Source organism: Mauremys mutica, unplaced genomic scaffold (assembly GCF_020497125.1).
Source record: "Mauremys mutica isolate MM-2020 ecotype Southern unplaced genomic scaffold, ASM2049712v1 Super-Scaffold_100248, whole genome shotgun sequence".
In the NCBI taxonomy this organism is placed as follows: domain Eukaryota; kingdom Metazoa; phylum Chordata; order Testudines; family Geoemydidae; genus Mauremys; species Mauremys mutica.
The window spans coordinates 124,904-149,181 of record NW_025423294.1 but is presented as its reverse complement, the minus strand read 5'-3'; the positions used below and the strand labels follow the sequence as shown (position 1 = coordinate 149,181).

The window sequence follows — 24,278 nt, the reverse complement described above, 5'->3', positions numbered from 1 at the left end:
AGCCTCAGGGCCCCGTGGCCATCAGCCCCCCCCAACATCATCAGGGAAGGCTGGAACTCCCCCGACTCTGCCCAGCAACCCCTGCCACAGGGTGTGGCTGTGTCACCCCCACTGGTGTTAGTGGGGCTCCCGTGGCTCAGTCCTGGCACCTTGGTGACCCAATGGGCACAGGGTGTTCCTAGTCCCCCACTGCCCCCGTCCTTCCCCCTGTCCCCAGGGTCTCCCCTCACCTGCACAGAGGGAGCCTTCAGCCTCAGGACTGTCAGATCCCACAGAGGAGCTGCTGGCCCCTCAGGAGTAGGCGGAGCTGCTGGTTCCTGTGCCGGAGCCGCCCAGCTCCTGCTCTGGGCTGGCTGGAGGCTCCTCGGTGGCCAGGCTGGTGGATGGCTTCTGCTGGGCCCTGGGGCTGGGCTGCTGCCTCCTCTGCTTCCTGGAAAGGAAGCCGCAGAGCCATCTTGCCTGGCTCCCGCCCTCTCCTGGGTCCCTACATAGCATCACTCGGGGCCACCTCCATTTGGGACCAGAAGGTGCCTCTGGGCCTGCTAAGGGAACTGGTGGCTTTCTCTTCCTCCAGAAGGTCAGAGAGCTCGTCCGCTTTGCCTGCCCACTGGTCTCTTCCCCGCCCGCGGGGACAGAGGGGCCACTCTCCTCCTGAGCAAGACGGACGCTGCTCCCTACTGGCTCCAGAGCCACCTGCCCAGGCTTCCTCCTCAGCATCCGCTTCAGCCACTCCATCCTGGAACTGAATGGGGAACAGCCATGAGTCTGGGCTCAAGGCAGCCTCTCATTAACGGGCCTGCCTGCTCCCCTGCACACGTCCCCTCTGCTGAGGCAATTCCTCCTCACCACACACCCCACCCCAGGGCAGGGGGGCTGCCGTCCACACGCACTGGAAGCAGCTCACAGCACAGGCTGCTCCCAATGTTCCCAGAGCAATGGGGCTCTCCGTTAGTTTGGACAAGCAGCTCCCTCCACCCCAGTAGGCCCCGCTCCCTCCCAGGCCAGAGAAAGAGCAGAACCCGGACAGTCCTCAATGAAAGTTCGTTCACAAGGTGCCAATCCTAGGAGGGAGGAGTCGCCCTCAGTTCCCACTGATTTCACTGCTTGCGGTTGTGGGTGTTCAGCACCTGGCAGGTTCTGCCCTCCCCAAAGACTCTCGACGTTGGGAACAATCTCCTGCAAGGGAAGCGCTGGGAGCCCTATTGCTGGGGCATTCCCACCACCCTGGCGATGGCTCTGGAGACCTCCACTCACTTGCTCTAGATGGGATGGAGCTGGATGGCAGATGCTCTCTTCCTCGATCTCCTGCACCCAGGTGGGCTGGAAAGGGTGCTGCACAATGCCCTGCCAGCTGGGTAGGGGGCAGACGCCAGGAGATCAAAAGTAGCTGTGAAAACAAGACAATGTTTTATTGCCAAGGGATGGATAAACTCAGCCTAGTAACTGGGGGTTCACAACACTGACCTATGGCCAGCAGGACACCCCCCATCTCCAGGTCTCCTAGTACCTCACGCACATTCCTGAAGCGTGACGGCCCAAGGGCTCTAGGGCATTTCTTTGGAGGTGTCTCCGCTGTCGTCATCTTCCCTGTTGTCATGTTCCATTCTATATGATTTTATAAAAATATGCTAATGAGTGTGAATATAAAGTGACTGGACTATGCTTCATGCAAAAGGTCTCTTGTAAGGTATCATTACAAAGTTTATAATCTACTGAGTGTGGTCATCCTATTTGTATAAATGTATCACTTTTCTATCTGTATCTGGGTGGAAGAGAACAAATGGGGCAGCCATCATGAGAAATCCACTAGCTACCACCTGAGCTGGAACAAAGGCTGTACCAGGGGAAAGGAGCGTGAGGAGGGCTCCAGGGAGGCACGGCAAGGCCCAGCCCAGCCCAGCCCAGCCCAGCGGCTCCCTTCAGCCCGTTCCTGGCTGAGCGGCTCCCTCCGGCCTGGTTTCGCCAGCCCCGGCCTGGCCCCAGCTAAGCGTCCCAGGCCTAGCCTGGTCCCAGCCTGGCCACGGCTGTTTTGACCATATATGGCCTGTGACGTTTTGGGTGTAATATAATATCTCATTGGAAGGCGACAGGGCCAGAAAGAGTTAATTAACTCACAGACTGACTTAACCCTTTAAAGACTGGTTAGGAAGATATGTAAAAATCCACTGACTTTCCTTTTGAAAGCTCCAGTGTGGATAGCTTTGAAAAGGTCTCAGATGGAGTAAGAGCTGTTAAGAAACTTGAGCAGCTCTATAACCAAGTGGCTGTGTTTGGCCAGCAGGTTGGGAAGACAATGGGGTTGGAACAGGAATGTCTCCATTCTGATCCTTTAAGTGAGCAGTCTGTGCTTCTGTGTTGATGCAAATTATTTGGCTGGCAGGGAGAGGAAAGACTTGCTAATAGCTGTTAGCAAAGAGAGTCCACCCCATCAGCCAGTGAATTCTGTTAAGCAAGAAAAATCAGGGTTTGATTCTTCAGAACAAGGAGGAAAGAGAGAACTTAAGTTTGTAAAGGGAAGCCACAGGTTAACCCTAAAAGGCCCAAACCCCAATGGTATTGAGCCAAAGGTGTGGCATGATGACAAAAATGATTGTAGGTGGACACCTGCAATGAATTTGTTGTTATTGCTAATGGTAATTTTTGTAACTGTGTTGTTATTGCCAAGAACTGTAAAAATGTTCCATCTAGGGTGACCAGATGTCCCCATTTTATAGGGACAGTCCTGATATTTGGGGCTTTTTCTTATATAGGCTCCTATTACCCCCCACCACTGTCCCGATTTTTCAGTTGTTATCTGGTCATCCTAGTTCCATCCCTCCCTTTCAGAGGTCCCTGTGATCTAACCTGTCACAGCTTCTGCGCCTTCTATTTGTTTCCATCACGCTAGGCATCTGGCTTTCAAGTCTTGCCTACAGGAGGCAGCCAGTCTGTTCTTGCTTGGAATTTCTGGAGCTCCAGCCTTTATAGGCAGAGGCTGGCTGGTGTATCACACAATCTCTTTATTACTCGCTTGAGATTGGTCACCTGTTACTTGTGGCTCTGAGTGTCCATATAAGGAAAAATCCCACAAGGTTTGACCATCTACGGCCATCAGGTACCAGTGATGTAAAAGTGCCATCACCACAGCAGTGACCATAATGCCAGGTGTTTTGACCATCTATGGCCTGCGATGTTATGGGCATAATATAATATCTTATTCAGCCAATCACTCAGACAAACAAGTTGTTTATATTTGCAGGAGATAATGCTGCCCGCTTCTTGTTTACATTCCTCTGCATGAGATGTCACAATTGTTTCTTTAGCAATGGAGTGTGATGTCACAGACTGTGTCCATCATCATGTAATGACTGACTGCACCCATCACTTTTAAACCACTTTGTTTGCACCCATGCCCTTAATCCTGTCCTAAAATTACCTTCTCATGTTCTCTTCTTGCTGCGGGGTACTGTACATGTGAGGCAGGGCAGGTTGGGAGAAGAAATATTCTTTATCTGAAGAAGTGATCTGTGTGAGGAAAACATTTGAAAACTTGTTTACTGAGTAATGTGAGTTCTTCACTCTACTTGATGGCATTTCTCTGTTTGTAACATGAACTTGTGAACACCACATCCAATCAATTCCAAAATTCCAGCAATATTCTAGGCATCAGTGAGCAGAACCGTATTGGTTTTGGTGAAAATTGGAATGGGAAATAGACCAGTAGTGCTTAAGTTAGGTTTGGCGCCTTACTCCTATTGAAATCGGTGGGTGTTATGCACCTAACCTGCTGGTGGGATTTTCAAAAGCATCTTTAAGCATCTGTTTGCATCTTAAGCACTTAAATACCTTTGAAAATCTGGTCCTTCATCTCTGTCTCAGTTCCACATCTATAAATGGAGGTTAATACTTCTTTATGCTACTGTTTACCTATCTTGTCTATTTCTTTAGCTTGTAATTGAGGCACAGGACAATCTCTTACTATGTTTTTGTAATGGGACCCTGAATTTTGGTTGGGACAGCTAAACACTACTGTAAAACAAAAAATGATCAGCCCCCTAATATAAAGGCCCACCAATGATCTATTTTTCAGGGCAAGTCACAGGCCCAGCTGTGTCAGAGGAAAGTCTGAGAAACCCCATAGAAAAACAACTATGGATTAACCTGCCCATAGGAGAAGTTTCTTCCTGACCCCCATCAGTTAGTGGTAGGCTTATATCCTGAAGCATGAAGATTTATATCACTTCTACGTTTTGTATACCAGCGAAGTTAAGATGATATTGTCCATATAAATGTCTAATCCTTTTCTGAATCAGCAGCGCCTGACCCAGGAAACTCAACCCCAATATCCTGAGGAGAGAGAGACACAATCAGACAGACACTGAGGGCTCCCCCCGCCCTTTATCAACAAGTGAAACCCCCTCCCCACAGGGACATGGCCTGATTTGATTCGCCCCCATGTTAATCCAGCCCAGAGCCTGCCCCCCCCCGCCTGGGGAAAGTGAGTGAGGGTGGGGGGGAGCGACAGAGGAGGGGGGATGGGGTGAGCAAGGCGGGGCCGCGGGGAAGGGGGGAGGTGGATCCTGGGCTGCTCTGAAGTTCAGACGGTGACCGGGTGGGTGACGAGGCTGCAGCCCCTGAACTGCGACAACTCACAGGCTGGGGCCGCCCCTGGGTCCCCGCGCACCCGGGATGGGACATCGCCTGGCCCCGCGGCCCCAGGCTGCCGCGTGTGGGGCTGCTCCCAGGCAGCTCAGCCCCCCCCTCCCGGCCCCTTTCACTCCGCGCTGCCTCTGCCCCCTCTCCTGGTGCCTGGAACTGGGGGTCTGAGCCCCCGGCCCCCCCGTGCGGAGCCGCCACTCACCGTCCCGCCCCAGCGCCCCTCGGAGCGGCCCCGCCCCCCGCGCCCGCCGGCTGCCCTCGAGCCGCGTCCCCCGATCCGGGACCCCCCAGCAGCGCCGGGGCGGGTCCCACTGGTCCCCCCGCGGGGACTGAGCCGCGCTGCCCCTGGCCGCGAGCGGGATTCGAATCCCAACGGCCGCAGCGCGCGCCCGGGGGGGCGGGGAGGGAACCGGGGCCTCCCCCCTCGCGCCGAGTCTCTGTCCCGCGCTCTCTCCGCCAATCAGGGAGCGGGGAGGGGCGCGGCGAAGTGACGAGTTACGGCCCCTCCTCCAATAGAGGCCGCGCGTGAGACAGAGAGAGAGAGAACTACGCTTCCCAGTGTGCACCGGGAGGGGGCGCGTTGTCTGAGCAACCTGTCCGTCACTTCCGCTCTGAGACGAGCCAGGAACTACAACTCCCAGCCTGCCCCGGGGCGCCTCCATCCTCTCCAGCCCAGGTGAGGGCGGGTCCCTGGGTCAACCTGACACCTCCCCCCCAACGCAACTCCTCACCCCCGCCCCGCCCCGCCCCCCTCCGGCTCCTGACGCATACGCGCGTGTCCCGGGGTCTTGGCCCTGCCCCTCCCGCAGCGCCCCCAGCGCTTCCCCCCCCCCCCCGCCTGCTTCTCCCTTGGCCTCGTCTCTCCCCACTGGGCGGGGGGGTCTGTTGGATGGAGCCATATGGATATAGGGGGGAGGGGCAGGGCTTGGGTTAGGGTTCTCCCCCCAGCTCTGGGAGGGGAGTGGGAGATAGGGGGTAGAATGGGGGAGGGGCGGGGCTGGGCTGGGAGCCAGGACTCCTGGGTTCTCCCCCCAGCTCTGGGAGGGGAGGGGAGGGGAGGGGAGGGGCAGGGCTGGGAGCCAGGACTCCTGGGTTCTCCGGCCAGCTCGGGGAGGGGCAGGGCTCGGAGCCAGGACTCCTGGGTTCTCCCCCAGCTCTGGGAGGGGAATGGGGTGAGTAGAGTGGGGGAGGGGTTGGGGGTGCCTGCTGCCCTCGCGGCGACCAGCAGAGCGCCCCCTGCAGCTTGCCCCCAACCACGCGCTGGGTGTGCTGGTGCCTGGAGCCGCCCCTGGTTCCAGCCCCTCTGCCCAGGCAGCTCCCCCAGCCATTCTCTCTCTCTCTCTCTCTCTCTCTCTCTCTCTCTCTCACACGCACACGCACACACACGTGTCCCATCCCAGCTCTCCTCAGCCCAGAGGGGAGCCCCCCGCCTGAGTGGGGAACCAGAACCCCCCGAAATTACCCTGGGACCAGCATGATCTGCCCCCGCCCTGCCCAGTTCTGCATGTATTCGAAGTGAGTCAGTTTCCCTGTCCAAATGTGTGTCCCGCCCTGTGTTTCTTCTCCTCCCCAGTTCCCTCCAAACCACCCCCTTTCCGCTGCACCCCGGGCTGGGTCTCTGCCAATCCCCCTTCTCCCCTCCTGCCCCCAATATCTCCCTGCCCCTACAGGTCTATAGGGCTGGATCCTTCCCTCCCCGCTTCTCCCCTCATTTCCTGCATCTGGGGGTTTATGGAGATGGGTCTCTCCTCTGCCATCCCCTCTCCTACCTCCCCATATCCCGCTGCCTCTAGGGGTCTATGGGGCTGGGTCTCTCCTCCCTCCATCCCCTCCCCTGCCCCCAATATCCTGCACAGCATATCCTGGGAGTGACTCAGATGCCCTGGACCAACATTTCACAAACCTCCACCCCACATGTCTCTTCTCTCCCCCAGCTCCCTCCACCCCACCCCATTTCCCCTGAACCCCAGGCTGGGTCTCTGCCAACCCCCTCTCCTCCTGACCCCAATATCTCCCTGCCCCTAAGGGTCTATGGGGCTGGGTCTCTCCCTCTCCCCATCCCCTCATCCCTTCCCCCAATATCTCCCGACCCCAGTCTGTCTATGGGGCTGGGTCTCTCCCTGAAGCCCCGCCCCCAGCGCGGGGCTCACAGACAATCCCCGCCCAGCGGCTGTGACGTGAGGTGACGTGCTCAGTCCCCGCAGGCAACTCATTCACAGGGGACCAAAACGACAGGAGGTGTCACGTGTCCATGGGCGGGGCTATGCAGATGAGCAGTGTCTGGCGGCAGGACGCAGAGCAGCGAGAGGAACCGAAGGAGCCCGGCGTAGAGAATTCTCTGCGTGTGGACAGAATCCGGTGTGGGGAGTTCGTGCGGTGGGTGCCTCCACCGGAGTCACTTCGGGGCAGTGATTGTTACTGAGCTACATAGTGACCAAAGGCGTGTGACTGGGGTGTGGTGCCTGGCGGGGAGCAGCTCCTGGTGATAACGAAAAAGGTGGGAGCAGCAGATCCTGTCCTAGCAGGGGCCTATGTGGGATTTCTTTGCAACCATGAGTGGGCTTGTTGCGGGGGCAACTAGACACCCCCCCCCCCTTGATTCTGGTGGGCGGGGCTTCTATTGTCTGCCTTAGGGAGGGCGGGGTCCATAATGGAACAGCCCACGGTTGGGGGTGGGGGAGTTGAATCATGTTTCTGAAGTGGGAGAGCAACTTCCCCGGCTCCCACTCACTCTCCACTAGGGGCCTGGGCTGGGATCTCTAGGGAGGGAAGCACAGAAAAAAACAGTCTCCCCAATGAAAGCCAGGAGTCCTGGCTCCCAGTCCCCCTGCTTTAGACCCCACTCCCCTCCCAGGGCTGGAGATAGAACCCAGGAATTCTGACCACCAAACCCGCCACCCGCTCTGACCACCAGATGTCACACTCCCCTTTTAGATCCGAGGCCTGTAGTGTGCGAGTGGAGCTGGCTGCCAGTGGGGGCTGAGCACCTATTTTTTCTCTGTTGGTTCTGCAGCCCCGTAGCTCCCATGGTGTCGCTGACTTGGCTCCTTTCGCACTCTAGAGAGAGGAGCAGAACCAGGGCTATGGCTGATCTATGGGGCACCAGGTGAGTGGCAGACGGTTCAGGTGCTGAGAATTTGCCTGACCCCTCAGGGACACAGTGTGAGGTGGTGTCCCAGGCATCTCTATGAAAGGAGCAGAACAGGATTTACTTGGGGTGGGAAGTGTCTCAGGGAGCTGTACAGAGGTGTTGCCCGGGTTCGAGACTGGCTAAAACACAGGCCTCGCTGTGATCAGGATTTGAATCTGCGCAGGGGAACCCTGTTGGATTTCAACTCCAACGCCTTAACCACTCGGCCATCACAGCTGTGAGCACACAACTGCCCCAATGCCAGAGAAACTGGTAAAGAATCACAATGCCCAGGCGTGAAGTCATCTGAACTACAGGATTCCCACCGCAAACCTGGCTCCCAAAGCACAGGGGGGATTGGGGGTTTGTTCTCTTTGCTTAGCCATGTGCAGTCGCACAGAGAGCGCGTTTAAAAGTAGACATCTCAGCTCAAGCTCAATATCGGGCTCTGGGAGCCCTCAAGGTTGGGAGGGAGTTTAGCAAGCAAAAAAGGTAAAATGGCAGTGGAGTATTACCCTGGACTCAATGGCATTTCTCCATTGGTCTGTCTGCTTTGGGGCAGGGACAATAACACGTCCTGCTGCATTCGTTATTTCAAAGGGCAGTTTAGGATTTTCATTCTCACACACGGTGCACAAAGCAGGACTCAACCCTCGGTGCAAACTAAATGAGCTGCTCACAGATTCTGGCAGCCACAGCGAGCATTTGGTGTGAGAGCCCAGACCTGCCCCTGTCCCAGAGGGAGGGGGGTCATCTGTGACAGGCTGGACCACTGACTTATCAGCTCTTAACTCCCAAACTTTCAGTAACTCTATCATCAGAGCCTGTGAGTGTAATTTAAACCATAAAAACAGCTATACTGGGCTGGACCAAAGGCCCACCCAACACTGTATTTTGTTCTCTGACAGTAGCTAATACCAGGAACCCCAAGAGTTACTCAACAAGGTACTACTGGGAGTTGAACCCAGGATCTCCTGTTTATAAGGCAGGTGCTTTAAGCCAACTAAGCCATGGTGCCTGCTTATAACTAAGACACAGTGTCTGCCCACAGCTGACTCCCTGCCAGCCCTACTGGGGCCTGATACGCTTTGCATGTGTTTGGATACTGCAAAGCAGAGGAGCAGCTGAAGTTTTCCTTGCAAGCTGTGTGTGTGTGTGAATCTTTGGCCAGGTCTGCACTAATTCTTTCAGCAGAATTATATTGCTCAGGTGTGTGAAAAACAGACAACGCACCCTCGTTCGGCAGCTTGTGGCTGGTGCACACACTGCAATGCCACGTCTGGCGACAAAACTGCCCTGTTTTGGTGACAAAATAAAAACACCTCGACGAGAGGTTTTTGCAGCAAACTTCAAGCGATAAATTGTCAGTGTAAATGCTGCTGCTCATTATATCACCATGCCTGCTGTGAACTCACCTGCCCTGTATTTCTACTACAGAGGCTGGGCCCCTCCCCTTTCAGTGTCCCCCTGCTCCAAAGGAAAGTTCTGACAGCTGAGCCGCTATCTGCACTGGGATTAGGTTGATAGAACTGCATTGCTAGCCTAAGTAATGTAATTACACCAACCTAATTTTCTAGTGTAGACCTGTCCAAAGAATCACACACCCACCTTGGGAGCAAAACTTCACCTGCTCCTCTGCTTTACAGAATCCAATCACGAGCAACACTTGTCAGGGCCCAGTGGGGACTGGCACAGAGTCAGGTGTGTGCAGACACGATACTGTAAGTAACAGCAGGCACCATGGCTTAGCTGGTTTAAAACATGTGTTTTGTAAACAGGAGATCCTGGGTTCAACTCCCAGTGCTGTGTTGGGGAGTGGCTTTTAGGGCACCTGGTATTGGCTACTGTCAGAAGACAAAAATCAGAGCTACATAGACTCCTATGCTGCACCTTCCTCCTGCCCTTACGGTCATTACAAAGTGGCAAGGCAGAGCCCTCCCATGTTTAAAAGTCCTGGGGTGTTGTTCCCCCCTGTTCAGGCACCCCTGGGGCCCTGCACTTCACACAGCTCTCCCTGATTTCAGCTGTTAGTGATGGAGCCTCACTGCTAGCGCAGACTGGGCAGTTTGTTGCATGAGAGACACTGTCCCAAAGCAGGACGAACGCTTAGAGCTGGTTATCAGTGATTTGAGATCTGTTGGTCTGCAGCAAGACTCTCCATTGAGTCTTAACCAGCTCTGTTATTACACAGGGAAGAACAAAAGGGTCAAATGGTGCCTGGAAGCCTTAAGAAGGATCCACCCCACCGAGTACAACACTTGTCGCTACCTGCTCTCAAGCTCCACAGAGACTGTTTTGAGGTCACTCCTCACCTTTATCAGCCTAGGGAACTGGGAGAAGAGCAATCAACAGGTGCTCCAGTGGCGCAATTGGTTAGCGCACAGTACTTATAGGGCAGTGCTGAGAGGAGCAGTGCTGAGGTTGTGAGTTCAAGCCTCACCTGGAGCCCTGGTTTTCATTAGCCAAGTGGTGTCACCCCCTCATTTGGCCGGTGGAATGTAGAACTCCAGCCCAGGGACACTGAGGAGGGGCAGAGTCAGAAATGCCCCCTTCACTTATTACCTCCTCTCCAGAGCTCAGGTCAGAAGCTACAATCCTTTCTCCCCCCCAGCCCCTGTGCCAGGATCCCTCAAGCAGAGCCTGGAGTCCTGCCCCTGGCGTCTGTACTATTGACAAAGACTAAATGACAGGGACAAAACACTAAAATCCCGCCTGGTGCGGGGAGCCAGGTTTGCTCTTCAAATTCTGTCGTTGGTACATTTCCAGGCCTGGGAATGTCCCCCAACAGCATTTAATGGGAAGCTGCCTGCAGAACAGTTACACTGCGCAGAGCTCCTGTGGAGGAGGGGTGGGAATTAGTAACATTTTGAGGATCGTTTGGGAAATGAGCCTTTGCTGACAAGATTTGTCTCTGTTCATATTTCACCTTCAGGTGTTATGTTGAGGGATCTTTAGTATATTTTTGGGAGGTTAATAACTATCTCCTCAACTTTATTTACTCGACTTAAAAATTGGTGTCACTTGATTTTTGCATCTCCCTGTGAAAATACAACTGACACGTGTGGCTTTCTACAGGGGGTCATGATGTTAAAGTTAAGGAATTCAGGCTCTGTACTTCTGGGGGGGGGGTTGCTTTTTTACAGCTGCCTCACGGCCAGGCACACTGGGCTGTTAGCTGCACCCACTGTCCTTGCCAGGGGCCCCTGCTGAACCCTGGGCGGCTGCACTGCCGTGCTGGGGTGACTCTGCAGGTGGAGAAGCTGCTGTGGAGCAGGTGCAGGAAGGAGATGGGGTCACTATTCACATTCTGACCTGCACAATTTTCCAAATTTGGGAATGTCTGAGAACAATTCTAAGCTGAAGGTGAATGCAGAGCAGTGACACTGGAGATGCCCAGACCTCCAATGGGGGCAGCGTGAAAATTAATAATGGGAAGATCATTTGTGAAATTAGTCGTCACTGACAAGCTTTGTCTCTGTTCCTATTTCACGCTGTGGTGTTAGTTAGAGGAATCAGTGCAGATTTTTACCATATTAATTAAACACTTAATTTTATTTAACCAAGCCAAAAACTTGGTGTCACTTATTTTTTCTCTGGCCTAGCAAGAATGAATTGAATTTCGTGATTTTCTGGAAAGTGCAGAGAGATTGAATGTGGGGAATTCAGTCTCTGTGTTTGTGAGCTGATGTTTTCCTCTCACAGGTCAGTGCCTGCACTGAAATACCAAGAGGGATCTAAGGGCTGGTGTACGCTGGGCACTGAACTGGCAGAGTGACATCTCTCAGGGTGTGAACCCCCCCCCCCAAACCCATAGAGTTAAGGTGACCTAAGCCCGGGTTAGTTAGTGCTAAAGAAAAGGAAGAATTGTTCTGTCCATGTAGCTATTACAGAGATGGGAAAACCCCTCCAGTCACTGTCTACTCCAAAGTGCTATAGCAGTGCCACAGCAGCGTTTTAAGTGTAGACAGAGTGAAAGTAGATCTGGCTCCAGTTTGCACTGTGGATGCTCAGGCACTAAGACTACAGTAATAATAACAACAGCACAGTGCTTGCGTAGCTAGCAGGATTTGAACCTGCGCGGACAGACCCCAATGGATTTCTAGTCTGTTGCCTTAACCACTTGGCCACAACTACTCAATACACAGATGTTTCACTACATGATGATTCTGTTCTCACTGAATTGTCACTTCAAATTGCTCAGACCAGCTTCCCCAGCACACTCATGACTGCGCATCAGTGTAAGTGTGTCCTGGGCTGAACAGCGAGAATTCCTGCCCATTTCCCTTCCAGCTGGAGCAGGATGAGAGTGTGTCTGTGTGAATGACATTGCTGTAGATTGTTGTTCATTCCCCACTCTGACAATTCAGACAGTCCCTTTCCTAGTCAAATCTCCAGCACATCATTCCAATAGCAGGCGGCAGGATTTCTCTGGGGCACTGAAATTTTTTCAGGGGGCTGGTGCATGAACTCAGCCTTGCATTACACCCTTGATGTTTCATGGACTAACAACAGCAGCAGAAAGAAAGAGCCGAGCCAATACCTCCCTGGCAGGGATGGAGGTGCCACGTTCCCTCTGTCTGACCGTCGCCATTGCAGGAGAGAAGGGTTCACTGGAATTGAATGCCCTGGCTCAGACCAGAGACACAGGAAGATTTTGCTTTTCATGGATCTGTGCAAAGCAAATTTTGTCTTTGTGTGAAACTGAGGTCGGAAATTAAACGTCCACATGGTGGCCCAATGCTCTAGGGAATGTGGGTGAAGGACTCGGGCTGAGAAATGATTTAACAGGGGGTTGTTTCAATTTATTGCCCTGATTAAAATCTAAGGCTAAAAGGCAGCCACTGTTGTTAGTACTTGTACCTGTGTAGGGACACCCCAGTGGGTGTCAAGTCCATTGTCTTCACCAGGGGCAGTCGATTATTTTAGCAAAGTACAAATTTCTTGGTCAAGGTCTAGACTCCAGAGAAAACAATACACTGCTGATAGGAAGAAGTACAAAAAAAGATTTTGCAGCCACCGTGGGCATAACTATGATGTGTCGTGTTTCACTCTTTATATCTGGCGCCACCTCCTTTCCCTTTAGCCTTGTAGTTGACCAAGGGCAAAGCTGAACATCTCCTCAGATACCAGGGAGTGTTTATGTCCATTCCTGCGAGCTACACAGGGGTTTGATGTTGCTGTTTCAGTCCTCTGGCTCTGCCGGGATAAGGAACAATTCAGGCTGTCACTGAACTGAAGGAGGAAGATCAGTTTTTGACAGGGAGAGGGACGCCTCCTCTTAAAGGTGTTTGTCTGGCTGGCAGTCCTGGTTCCCAGGTCTCACCCGTGGGGCTCCAGCAGTTTTGGGACCAGGTCACTCCCTTGGCCCCACCTGCCGCCCCCAGGCGTTCCCCCCCAGGGACCCCGTCAGTGCAGTGGAGCTGAGCAGCATCTGCCTGCTTGCTCCAGTGGCTGCCGGCCCCTCCCCATGGCAGGGCAGGGTGGATCTGTGCCTCCGCACGCTGCCTCTGCCTGATCACCCCTGTGGCCAATGGGACGCTGTGGGGGTGATGCCTGGGGGCAGCAGCACACGGACGCCCCCCAGCCCGCCCCGCCTTGGAGCCCCAGGTAAGCGCCACACTCCTGACTCCCTCCCAGAGCCTGCACCCCCCTCCACACACGCCTGCCCCCAACTCCCTCCCACAGCCTGTGCCCTCTCCCTACACACACCCCCTCCCACCTGCCCCAATCTCCCGCCCAGAGCCTGCACCCCCACCCCTCCTCCTGTTCCCCCCACCCCCTGCCCCAGCCCAGAGCCTGCACCCAGCACCCAAACTCCCAGAGCCGTAACAAGGAATTTTTGTGCCCGAGGCAAGGGCCGGCTCCAGGCTCTTTGGCGGCAGGTCCCTGAGTCCCTGTTGGAGGGAAGGACCTGCCGCCCAATTGCCGCCGCTGCTTCATTCATCCTTCAGCGGCAATTGGGCAGCGGGTCCCTGAGTCCCTCTCGGAGAGAAGGACCCACTGCTGAAATGCTGCCGAAGAAGCAGCAGCGGTAGAGCTGCCGCCGAAGTGCTGCTGATCGGGGTAGAGCTGCGCCCCTCCACTTTGCGCACCCGAGGCAAGTGCCTCACTCGCCTCACCCTTGTTACAGCGCTGCAAACTCCATCCCAGAGCCTGCACCCCAGAACCCCTCCCCCACCCAAACTCCCTCCCAGAGACCAGCCTCTCACCCCTTCTGCACCCAACTCCCCCCAGACCCTGCACCCCAATCCCCAGCCCAGGGCCTGCACCCCAGACCTCCTCCCCCCATGATTTCTGCATGTGTTTGTGTATGTGTGGTTTTCTGTAAGGGTTTTGTGTGTGGGGGGGTGTCATTACAGCTGTGGGTGTTGTGTTTGTGGCTGTGCAAGTGTGTGTGTTCATGTGGCTGGATTTGTGCATGTGTTTGCATCTGTTAGCAGTTGTGTTGATGTTAGCTGGATTTGTGCGGGTGTTTGTGTATATTAGCAAGTGTGTATGTGTGTGGCTGGATTCATGCATGTGTTTGGGCATGTTTGCAAGTGTGTGTGTGTGTGTGTGCTCTGCTGCCCTCTTTCGGCGCAACAACTGTTTCTCTGTATGTCACAGCCCCCGTACCATCGACCCCAGTGGTGAATTCCCCATCTTACAAGGGCTGGCTGGCCTGACCCTTCTCCCCTCTGCGGAGTGTGGCGGGGGCTGCAGCTCACCCCCTGTGGGGCAGGAGTGCCAAGGTGCGGGGCACTGGGCTCCGATGCACCTGGAGAGCAGCTCAGGTGAGGTGGGGCAGGGCCTGTGGTGTCCGTTCTGCGTTGCCTGGTGCTGGGCCATTGCACAATCCCCAGCCACGCCGCACAGCGCGCCCCGAGAGGGGGCAGGGGGCCAAGCAGATGATCCAGCACGAGGGGGAGAGAATGTGTGGTTGGGGGAGGAAAAGCCTTGGGCTGCACTGGGGAAGTGCAGAGCAGGGGTGACACCCCAAAAACCTGCAGCAAAGGGATGGACAGGTGGGGTGGGTGGATAGAAGAGGCAGCGAGACTAAAATCTAAAAGGGGAGTTTGGGGTCTAGTGGTCAGAGCGGGGGAGGGGCGGAAGCTGGTGGTCAGAATTCCTGGGTTCTATCTCCAGCCCTGGGAGGGGAGTGGGAGCCAGTGGTTAGGGTGTGTGTCAGGGGGAGAGCCAGGACTCCTGGGTTCTCTCTCTGGCTCTGACTCTCTCTTGTGCAATCCCTCGGCAGTAACCCAACTCACCAGCATGTGGGAGCGAGGGGCTGGGGCTGGAGTGACACGGCCTAGAGTCCTGTGCTGCCCCTTTGTTACCCAACCGAGGCAGGGTGGGGGATGGCCTGGGAGACCCGCTAAGAAAGGCGCTTTTGGTGGATCTGTGTGTGGGTCACGCTGCCCCCTGCTGGATAGACCCCTCTAGGTCAGAACCAGTCTCAGCCCGGGTCAGACCCTGGGAGCCCAGCCCCCTCTGTCACCATGGCCATGTCTATTGGTTTCCTGGAAAGGTCCATTCTCATGGGTAGCTGTCCAGTGGCAGTGAGTTCCACAGGCCTCGGTACACGCTGTGTGGGGCAGGAGGTCCTTGTGTTGGGAGCAGTGGGAGCGAACTGTGTGCGGTTGTGTATCTGAGCACAATTGCGAATATTCTGGGGTGTGTGTGTGATTGTGAGTGTGGCTGGGGGTGTGATTGTTTCTCTCTTTGGGGGTTGGGCTAGCATGTCCCTCTCGGTGTGTTGTGTGTGAGTGTTCTTGGGATTGTGTGAGTCCCTTTGTGCATCAATGTGTGTGTCACTTGCTGCAGGATACAAAATCCTGCAAAGCTACCACACACACACACACACACAGAGTGGGGCTCAGCCCCACCAGCAGGGGGCAGCAGGGACACACACGTCTCTCCTGCGCCAGCTTGGACAATTTCCCATCACGACCCGGCACAGCGCTGGTGCCCCCACATGGTGGTGGGCAGTGACTGGGCAGAGTGGGGGGCAGATGTGCTGGATTCAGAAGGAAGCACTTTGAGAAAATCAGTCAAGGCCCTTAGCAGAGCTGAGACACAGACCCAGCGACACCTGCACCACCCTGGGAGGGGAGTGGGGTCGAGTGGTCAGAGCAGGGAGGCGGCTGGGCACCAGGACCCCTGGGTTCTACCCCTGGTCCTGGGAGGGAGGGAGGGGGGGGGGGTCTAGAGCAGGGGAACTGGGAGCCAGGACTCCTGGGTTCCATAGGGGAGACTGTTTTTCCCTGTGCTCCCCTCCCTAGAGATCCCAGCCCAGCCCCCTAGTGGAAAGAGTGGGGGAAGTTGCTCTCCCACTTTAGAAACATGATTCAACCTCCCCTCCACCATGGGCTGTGACATCATGGATCCCTCCCTCCCCCAGGCAGACAGTAGAAGCCCCGCCCCAGCAGAGAACGGGGGGGCTAGTTGCACCCACAACAATCCTACTTATGGTTGCAAAGAAACCCCCACATCCCCACAAACCACTGCTAGGACAGGATCTGCTGCTCCCACTGCTTTATTTTTCACCATGAGCTGCTCCCCTCCAGGCACCACAACCCATTCACACGCCTTTGGTCAATACGTAGCTCAGTGGCAATCACTACCCCGAAGTGACTCCGGTGCAGGCACCCACCGCACGAACTCCCCACACCGGATTCTGTCCACACGCAGAGAATTCTCTCCGCCGGGCTCCTTCGGGTTCCTCTCGCTGCTCTCCGTCCTGCCGCCAGACGCTGTTCATCTGCATAACCCCGCCCATGGACACGTGACACCTTCTGTCATTTTGATCTCATGAATGAGTTGCCTGCGGGGAGTGAGCACGTCACCTCACGTCACAGCCGCCGGGCGGGGATTGTCTGTGAGCCCCGTGCTGGGGGCGGGGCTTCAGGGAGAGACCCAGCCCCATAGACAGCCTGGGGCAGGGAGAGACCTGCAGGGGCAGGGGATCTTGGGGTCAGGAGGGGAGAAGGGGGGTTGGCAGAGACCCAGCCTGGGGTGCAGGAGAAATGGGGTGGGGTGGAGGGAGACATGTCGGGTGGGGGTGGGGGTTGGGTGTGTGAAATGTTGGTCCAGGGAAACTGAGTCACTCCCAGGACATTGTGTGCAGGGGGGAGCACAGGGGCAGGGATAGAGCCCCAGCCCCACAGAGCCCCAGAGGGATATTGGGGCAGGGGAGGGAGGAGAGACCCAGCCCCATAGACCCCTAGAGGCAGCGGGATATGGGGGGGTAGGAGAGGGGATCGCAGAGAAGACTCTCATCTCCAGAGGCAGGAAATGAGGGAGGGAGGGAGGGATCCAGCCCTATAGACCTGTAGGGGCAGGGAGATATTGGGGACAGGAGGGGAGAAGGGGGGTTGGCAGAGACCCAGCCTGGGTGCAGGGAAATGGGCTGGTTTGGAGGGAACTGGGGAGGAGAAGACACACAGGACAGGACACATGTTGGGACAGAGAAACTGACTCGCTCCGAATACATGCGGAGCAGGGCAGGGCGGAGGCAGATCATGCTGGTCCCAGGGTAATTTTGGGGGGTTCTGATGCCCCACTCAGCCGGGGGGGGGCTCCCCTCTGGGCTGAGGAGCCCTGGGGTGGGGCGGGTGCAGGGGCTGGGTGTGTGTGTCAGGCTGGGGGAGCTGCCTGGGCAGAGGGGCTGGAACTGGGGGGGCTGCAGCAGCCCCTGGCTTGACGTGGTTTCCATCACACCCAGGGGTTACAGTTGGTTGGGTGGCTCAGCCCCCCCCACTATACAGATTGTTCTGGCACCACTGGCCTAGGCTCAGCGTCTAGTGCTCAGGGCCTGCCTGGCTCTCCTAGAGCAGGGCGAGCGCCCAGCTCTCCTGGGGCAGGGCTGGCGAGAGCTCTGGACAGATACTAACAGCGCCGGGGAGCCTGGACGAATATTAGTTGGGCAGAGGAGCCTGGGGCAGTTTTATCAGAGAGCAGAAATGAATCCCGAACACAGCACTGGAGCTGCAGTGCTCAGCGCGTGGGCCTGGGTCTCCTGCACAGTCTCCCTGCCCCACCCCTCGTGGCATAACAAGTTCCCTGCAGAGAAGCAGAGGTGCGGGAACGAGGGCTGCGGCAGGTGCTGCAGCACCCCCATGTCTCACTGTGCAAAGCTCCAGGTGCTGTGGGAACAAAGCCAGCATTATTGTGTGATTCCAGAGAACCCCGGAGCTGTGCTGCCCCTGTGTAGTGTGAGCGGGAATTGCACGTTTTCACAATGCTTGTGAACACCAGGGCCCGTGCAACCATTTAGGCAAACTAGGTGGCCACCTAAAAGCCCCCTCAGGTGAGGAGGTGGAGTGGAGGTGAGCTGGGTGGGGGGGTGCGCGGGGAGGGCTGCCTGCAGTAACGGGGGAAGGGGGCGCACAGGGGAACCACTCCCCACCCCAGCTCACCTCCGCTCTGCCTCCTCCGCAGAGCACACAGCCCAGCTCTAAGTCTCCTCCAATCGGCGTCGCAAGCCTGGAGGGGGAGGAGAATTAGAGCAACCTCCAGCCTGCTCAGTGGAGGAGGCAGAGCCGAGGTGAGCTGGGGCTGGCTCCCCAGGCAGGCTTAGCTGCCACAGGATGGGATGGGGGGAAGAGGGGTTAGCTGTCACGGTGTGGGGTGTAGCTGCTGCTGGGGGGCTCCCCAGGTGGGGGGCTGAGTTAGCTGCCGTGGGGGGGCAGGGTTAGTTGGGTGGGAGGGTGCAAGGTGGAAGTTTCACCTAGGGCACAAAACTTCCTTGCACCCGCCCTGGGGCTTTCCACACCCTGACAGGCTGATTAGACACCTGCAGCCAATCAAGGCAGAGCTAATCAGGGCACCTGGATGTAAAAAGAAGCTCATTTCAGTTTGTGGTGTGCATGTGAGGAGCTGGGAGCAAGAGGCACAAGGAGCTGAGAGGGAGAGGGAGAGGGTGTAGCTGCTGGAGGACTGAGGAGTACAAGCGTTATCAGACACCAGGAGGAAGGTCCTGTGGTGAGGATAAAGAAGGTGTTTGGAGGAGGCCATGGGGAAGTAGCCCAGGGAGGTGTAGCTGTCATGCAGCTGTTACAGGAGGCACTATAGACAGCTGTGATCCACAGGGCCCTGGGCTGGAACCCGGAGTAGAGGATGGGCCCGGGTTCCCCCCAAACCTCCCAACTCCTGATCAGACACAGGAGGAGTTGACCCAGACTGTGGGTTCCACCAGAGGGGAAGATCACTGAGGTGAGCAAATCTGCCAATAAGCGCAGGACCCACCAAGGTAGAGGAGGAACTTTGTTGCAGCCTCTAATTGCAGCATTTTTAAACGATCTGCATGCTGCTTGCGGGCTCCTAACACTTGTGACAGCAGCTCCTTTTAATTTCCATCCAACCATCTGTACTTATGCCGATAGGTTGACTTTAGGTCTTTAACTTTGATTGGTAGCTGAGAAGATGGTATATCGGACAGAAACCCGTTCGACAAACCTCTTCATTTCCTTGTTATTTCCTGACTTCTTTATTCATCACCTTTTCCTTATTTCCCTACAGATTGACTAGATCTGGGTGCTAGCAGGGGGACCTGACGGGCTGCTTATTTTCTGATTTCTTTCGGAAGCATTGAACTTGCCAGGGCACAGTCAGATTCTGGATGCTCATGTAAATGTAACACCTCGTGCTCAGCTTTAGTTCTGTTTCTCAGCTCTTTTGGAAAATCAATCTTTAGTCTGTCATGTAGCATCCTTGCATTAGGAGATGGCTAATTAATAAGACCATAAACCTTGGCAATCAAATGGAACCTGAAGTCCACAGAAGAACCCAAAAGGCCCTTGGGGAGTGGAGTGCAAGTTGAGGAAGACTTCCCTGCACAGCTTCTCTCTCAATTCTCGTTTTCCTGTATTGAGCGCAAAAGTCGGGAATCAGCTCAGGGTAGGGTTATACCATGTGTGTGCAGTGGTTAGACAAGGAACTGGACTGGTATGGAGCAAAACTATCTTATGTGTGCCTGATGACTGTACGTTTGAGAAGGATCAGAAAAGAGCATTGGGGCTGCGGTATAGCGCTTGCATAGGCTTTCTTTGGGCTGTTTTGCTGTAAGAGTTAACAGTGAGAGATTGTTAGTCACATGTCAGTGGGTGGGTTTATGCAAATTAGGCATGCACAGGGAAACCAGCAAGAGGAAGGAGGGTGAAAGACTTCTCTGTCTTTGAACAGAATTGTGTGTTAAGGGCTCTTGCTTTGAATTCTTCCAGTGGAGTCATTTCGGGGAAGTGATCATCACTTTGAGTTACCTAGTTATCAAAGCCTCGTGAATGGTGTTTGGTGCGTGTCTGGGTGCTCCTCGTGCTGAAGTAGAAAGAAGTGGGGGAAGAGCAGCTGCCTAACATCCGAGACTAACAGCATTGCTTCTTGGCCTTTGGCTAAGATCAAGCGTAGTGTCTGTTCTTATCAGCTTAATATCTGATAAGTCCTTTATTTAAGGACTATCGCTTCTCGGCCTTCTGGCTGGGAAAGCATTATCTAAATTGATTTTTGAAACAAGGGGATGGAAAAGGAGCTTGCTCTGACCACCCCATGCATTGACCTGGTATTGCACTATTTCCAGGACCAGTGCCTCTCCTTTTGGGAAGAATTGTGTGGTTAAAAAAGCAGATTCACTCTAAAGATGCTGATTTGAGAAGATTTTTTTTTAAAATGTTTGGAAAATCAGGTTTCTTTAGCACTTAAGTTTTTCATAACAATATATTGTTAAAATTCCTTGGGAGTGTTTTCTGAGTCTACAGCTGTGAGTTTTTTTGTCTTGCTGGAAAATTGTTTTAAAAGCTGAGATTCTTCTGTTTGCTGTGAGTTTTTTCAACAACATGAGGGATGAATGCTTTCCAGACTGAGGGTCTGTTTGGGAGATGGTTGGTTGGGGGGGGTTGTGTGTGTGGGGGGGGGGGACACAGATTGGTAATATTTGAGGTCACATGTATATCAATAACTGGATGAGTTACACAGACTTCTCCCCACCCAGCCTACGTTCCATGTATCTTGACTGGGCCTGTCGCCCACCAGCCCAGAGCAGAAGCCTGAAGCCCGAGCCCCACCGCACGTGGGGAGGTGGGGAACTCCCACTGGTTGCCTGTTCCTACAGTGTTTGTGACTCGGGAAGGGGGTAGGGACCAGCCCCTGCAGGCAGTCGGGGGGAAGAGCCGCTGCTTTGCTGCCCCCGACTCCCCCTCAATTACAGCCCGGGAGGCTGTGGCCACAATAAAAGCCCCTGGTGGCCACATTTGAGAAATGCTGGAGCCTCACAGTAAACAAATCCCAGCAGGTTTGTCACTCCCTGTCCCCCACCCTGGGGATTTCCTGCCCTCTCCCACCCCGACCAACCTCCCTGGAAGTTCCCACCCCCTATGTATTTACTGCCCTTTCTCCCCGCCACGGGAACCCGCCAGCAACTCCCTGCTAATCCCTCCCTCACCTGGCTCCACTGCAGCCATTTCCCTTCCCCGGCCCCTGGGAGGACGGAATGAGCTGGAGCAAAACATGGATGTTGCGCTGCAGCCTGTTAGGGCAAAAAGGGCAACTGGGAACATGTCAGAACAGGAAATAATTTCCCAGCACAATTCCCCCCAGGCTCTTTCCCTGCACACAGATATTCCAGCTTGTCCTGCATGGGACAGAAACATTCAAATCTAGGGCTGTCAATTAATTGCAGATAACTTACACAATTAACTTTAAAAAAATCATGATTAATCTCAGTTTTAATCACACCGTTAATAGAATACCAATTGAAATTTATTATATTTTGTTTTTCTACATATTCAAATATATTGATTTCAATTACAACATAGAATACGAAGTGTACAGTGGTCACTATATATAGTTTTACTACAAATATTTACACTGTAAAATATAAAGTACTGTAGTGCAATCTCTTTATTATTGAAGTGCAACTTGCATATGTAGATTTTGTTGTTGTTGTTGCAGAAGTGCACTCAAAAAGAAAACAATGTAAAACTGTAGAGTCCAGTCAGTCCTACTTCTTGTTCAGCCAATCGCTAAGACAAACAAGTTTGTTTACATTTACTGGAGATAATGCTGCCCGTGTCTTATATACGTCACCTAAAAGTGAGAACAGGCTCTCTCATGGCACTTTTGTAGCCAGCGTTGCAAGGTATTAACGTGCCAGATATGCTAACATCCATATGCCTTCATACTTCAACCACCATTCCAGAGGACATGCTTCCATGCTGAAAATGCTTGTTAAAAAATAATGCATTAATTTGTGACTGAAGACCTTGATGAAGAACTGTATGTCTCCTGCTCCATGGTTTTATCTGCATTCTGCCATCTATTTCGTTTTATGGCAGTCTTGGGTGATGACCCAGCACATGTTGTTCACTTTAAGAACACTTTCACTGCAAATTTGACAAAACGCAAAGAAAGTACAACGTGAGATTTCTAGAGATAGCTACAGCGCTCAACCCAAGGTTTAAGAATCTGAAGCGCCTTCCAAAATCCAAGAGGGACAAGGTGTGAAACATGTTGTCAGAAGTCCTCAAAGAGCAACACTCTGATGCAGACACTACAGAACCTGAACCACTAGACAGGAAAATCAATCTTCAGTGGGTGGCATCTGACTCAGATGAGGAATATGAATGTACTTTGGATCGTTATTGAGCAGTACCTGTCATCAGCATGGAAGCATGTCCCTGGCCTCTGATTGCTAGAAGCTGGGAGGGGAGAACAGGGGCTGGAGCTCTCCATGGCTGCCTGGTCTGGTCACTCCCTCTGAAGCCCATAGCCAGGGCCAGCCTTAGGGGTGGGTGACACCAGGGCATTGCCCAGGCGTACCATGGTCAAGGGCGGTGCTGTACGGTAGCAGAGAGGTGTGTGCTGCTCGTGTAAAGTCAGAAACTGCTCCCGGCTGGCAGGGGAATGCTGCTTGGGGTGGTGCCCAGATTTCTCCCTGCTCCCTCCCGGCATAGGAACATGGGGGGAGGGAGGGGAAGAGAAGGGGGAGAGAGCGGTGATGAGCGGATACTGCTCCCCTCAATGTTCCTCCGTGCCCCCCTACGGGGCTGTGAGGGGGGAGCAAGGAGCAACATCAGGGCTCCCTGCCTCCAGGTCACCTTCCCCACCTGGGCTGCATAAGGGGAGGACAGAGAGCAGCAGCCCAGGTGGGGAAGGTGACCTGGAGGCAGGGAGCCCTGATGTCGCTCCTTGCTCCCCCCTCACAGCCCCCTAGCGATGTGCGGAGGAGCAGTGTTCAGGGGCGGCGGGGGGAGCGAGCAGCAATGCCAGCTACTCCGTGCATCCAGGTCAGTTTCCCCAAGTGGGCACAGGAGGGGGTGCAGGGGTTAGGGGAAAAGGGGGCACAGTGCAGGGATTATGGGTGCAGGAGGAGGCAGGGGTTAGGGGTGCAGGGGTTAGGGGAACTGGAGGGGGCACAGGGTTAGGGGTGCAGAGGTTAGGGGGCAGGGTGAGGGGTGCAGGAGGGGGGGCAGGGTTGGGGTGTAGGGGTGCCAGAGGTCACAAGTTTAGGGTTCGGGGGGAGCACAGGGTTAGGGGTGAGGGATGTAAGGATGCTGGAGGGGTGCAGGGTTAGGGGCACCAGAGGTTGGGGATGTTGGGGTTAGAGGTGCTGGAGGGAGTGTAGGGGGAGCACAGGGTTAGGGGTGCAGAGGTTAGGGGTGCCAGAGGGGGGCACAGGGTTAGGGGCGTGGGGGAGGACGCAGGGTGAACAGTGCAGGGTTAGAAGCACAGGAAGGGGCACGGGGCTCTCCTGTGGCCCAACCCCACAGGAGATTGACCCCATGTTTAAAGAACAAACCTCTATCCTAAGGGCTGCAATATCCACTGGGGTGAGACAAACGGCACCAGCTCCTTGCTGCCCAGCCTGTGAGAGCTCTGACCCTGCGTCTATGAAGGGAACAGCGAGTGGAAGTGAAGTGGCTCCGGTTCGCGCTCTGTTAGAGCCCCACCGGGAACAGTGAGCAGAAGTTAAGTTGCCTCCTGTTCTATAACTGATGGGTGGGGGGGGGGCAGCAGGGATTAGGGGCATGGAGAACGGGGGGGCCTGACAGGCGTTGGGCTGCGGGGTTCCCTGCTGCGGGGTTCCCTGCTGCAGCTCCGCAGACTGGAGCCTGCTCCTCCTGTGCAGGGCCAGCTCCAGCTTTTCTGCTGCCCCAAGCAGGAGGGGGGGGGGAAGGACAAGCTGTGGCTCTTCGGCGGCAGCTCAACCACACTGCTGCTTCTGCGGCAGTTCGGCGGCGAGTCCTCCCCCTCCCCCTCCCCCCCTTCCTCTTTGGCAGCAATTCGGCAGCAGCTCAAAGACTAAGACAGGGAATGAGGGACCCGCCGCCGAATTTCCGCCCAAGACCCAGACGTGCTGCCCCGACACCGGACGGGCCGCCCCTTTGAACTGGCCGCTCCAAGCACCTGCTTGCTACACTGGTGCCTGGAGCCAGCCCTGCTCCCGTGACAAGCAGGGGCTGGTGCAGAGCGTGGCAGGGCAGGGAGATGACATCTCCCCTAATGGCGGGGCCTTTTCACAGCAAGGGCAGCACCTCCC

At 55.0% G+C, this 24,278-nt stretch overlaps 1 long non-coding RNA gene, 2 other non-coding genes and 1 pseudogene across 3 annotated transcripts; 2 read left to right on the top strand and 2 right to left on the bottom strand.

The window, feature by feature from the left end:
- Positions 1–1,469: 1,469 nt before the first annotated feature.
- LOC123360315 lies at positions 1,470–4,887 on the bottom strand. The gene is made up of 4 exons (XR_006575998.1): positions 4,841–4,887; positions 4,141–4,326; positions 3,416–3,504; positions 1,470–1,605 (listed from the first exon to the last, which is right to left on the bottom strand). It is a non-coding gene; the product is annotated as an uncharacterized LOC123360315 (long non-coding RNA).
- Positions 4,888–7,923: 3,036 nt separating this feature from the next.
- TRNAS-UGA lies at positions 7,924–8,005 on the bottom strand. The gene has a single exon. It is a non-coding gene; the product is annotated as a tRNA-Ser (tRNA).
- Positions 8,006–10,122: 2,117 nt separating this feature from the next.
- TRNAI-UAU lies at positions 10,123–10,216 on the top strand. The gene is made up of 2 exons: positions 10,123–10,160; positions 10,181–10,216. It is a non-coding gene; the product is annotated as a tRNA-Ile (tRNA).
- Positions 10,217–20,117: 9,901 nt separating this feature from the next.
- On the top strand, positions 20,118–20,337 carry LOC123360319 (annotated as a pseudogene).
- The last annotated feature ends 3,941 nt before the right edge of the window (positions 20,338–24,278 follow it).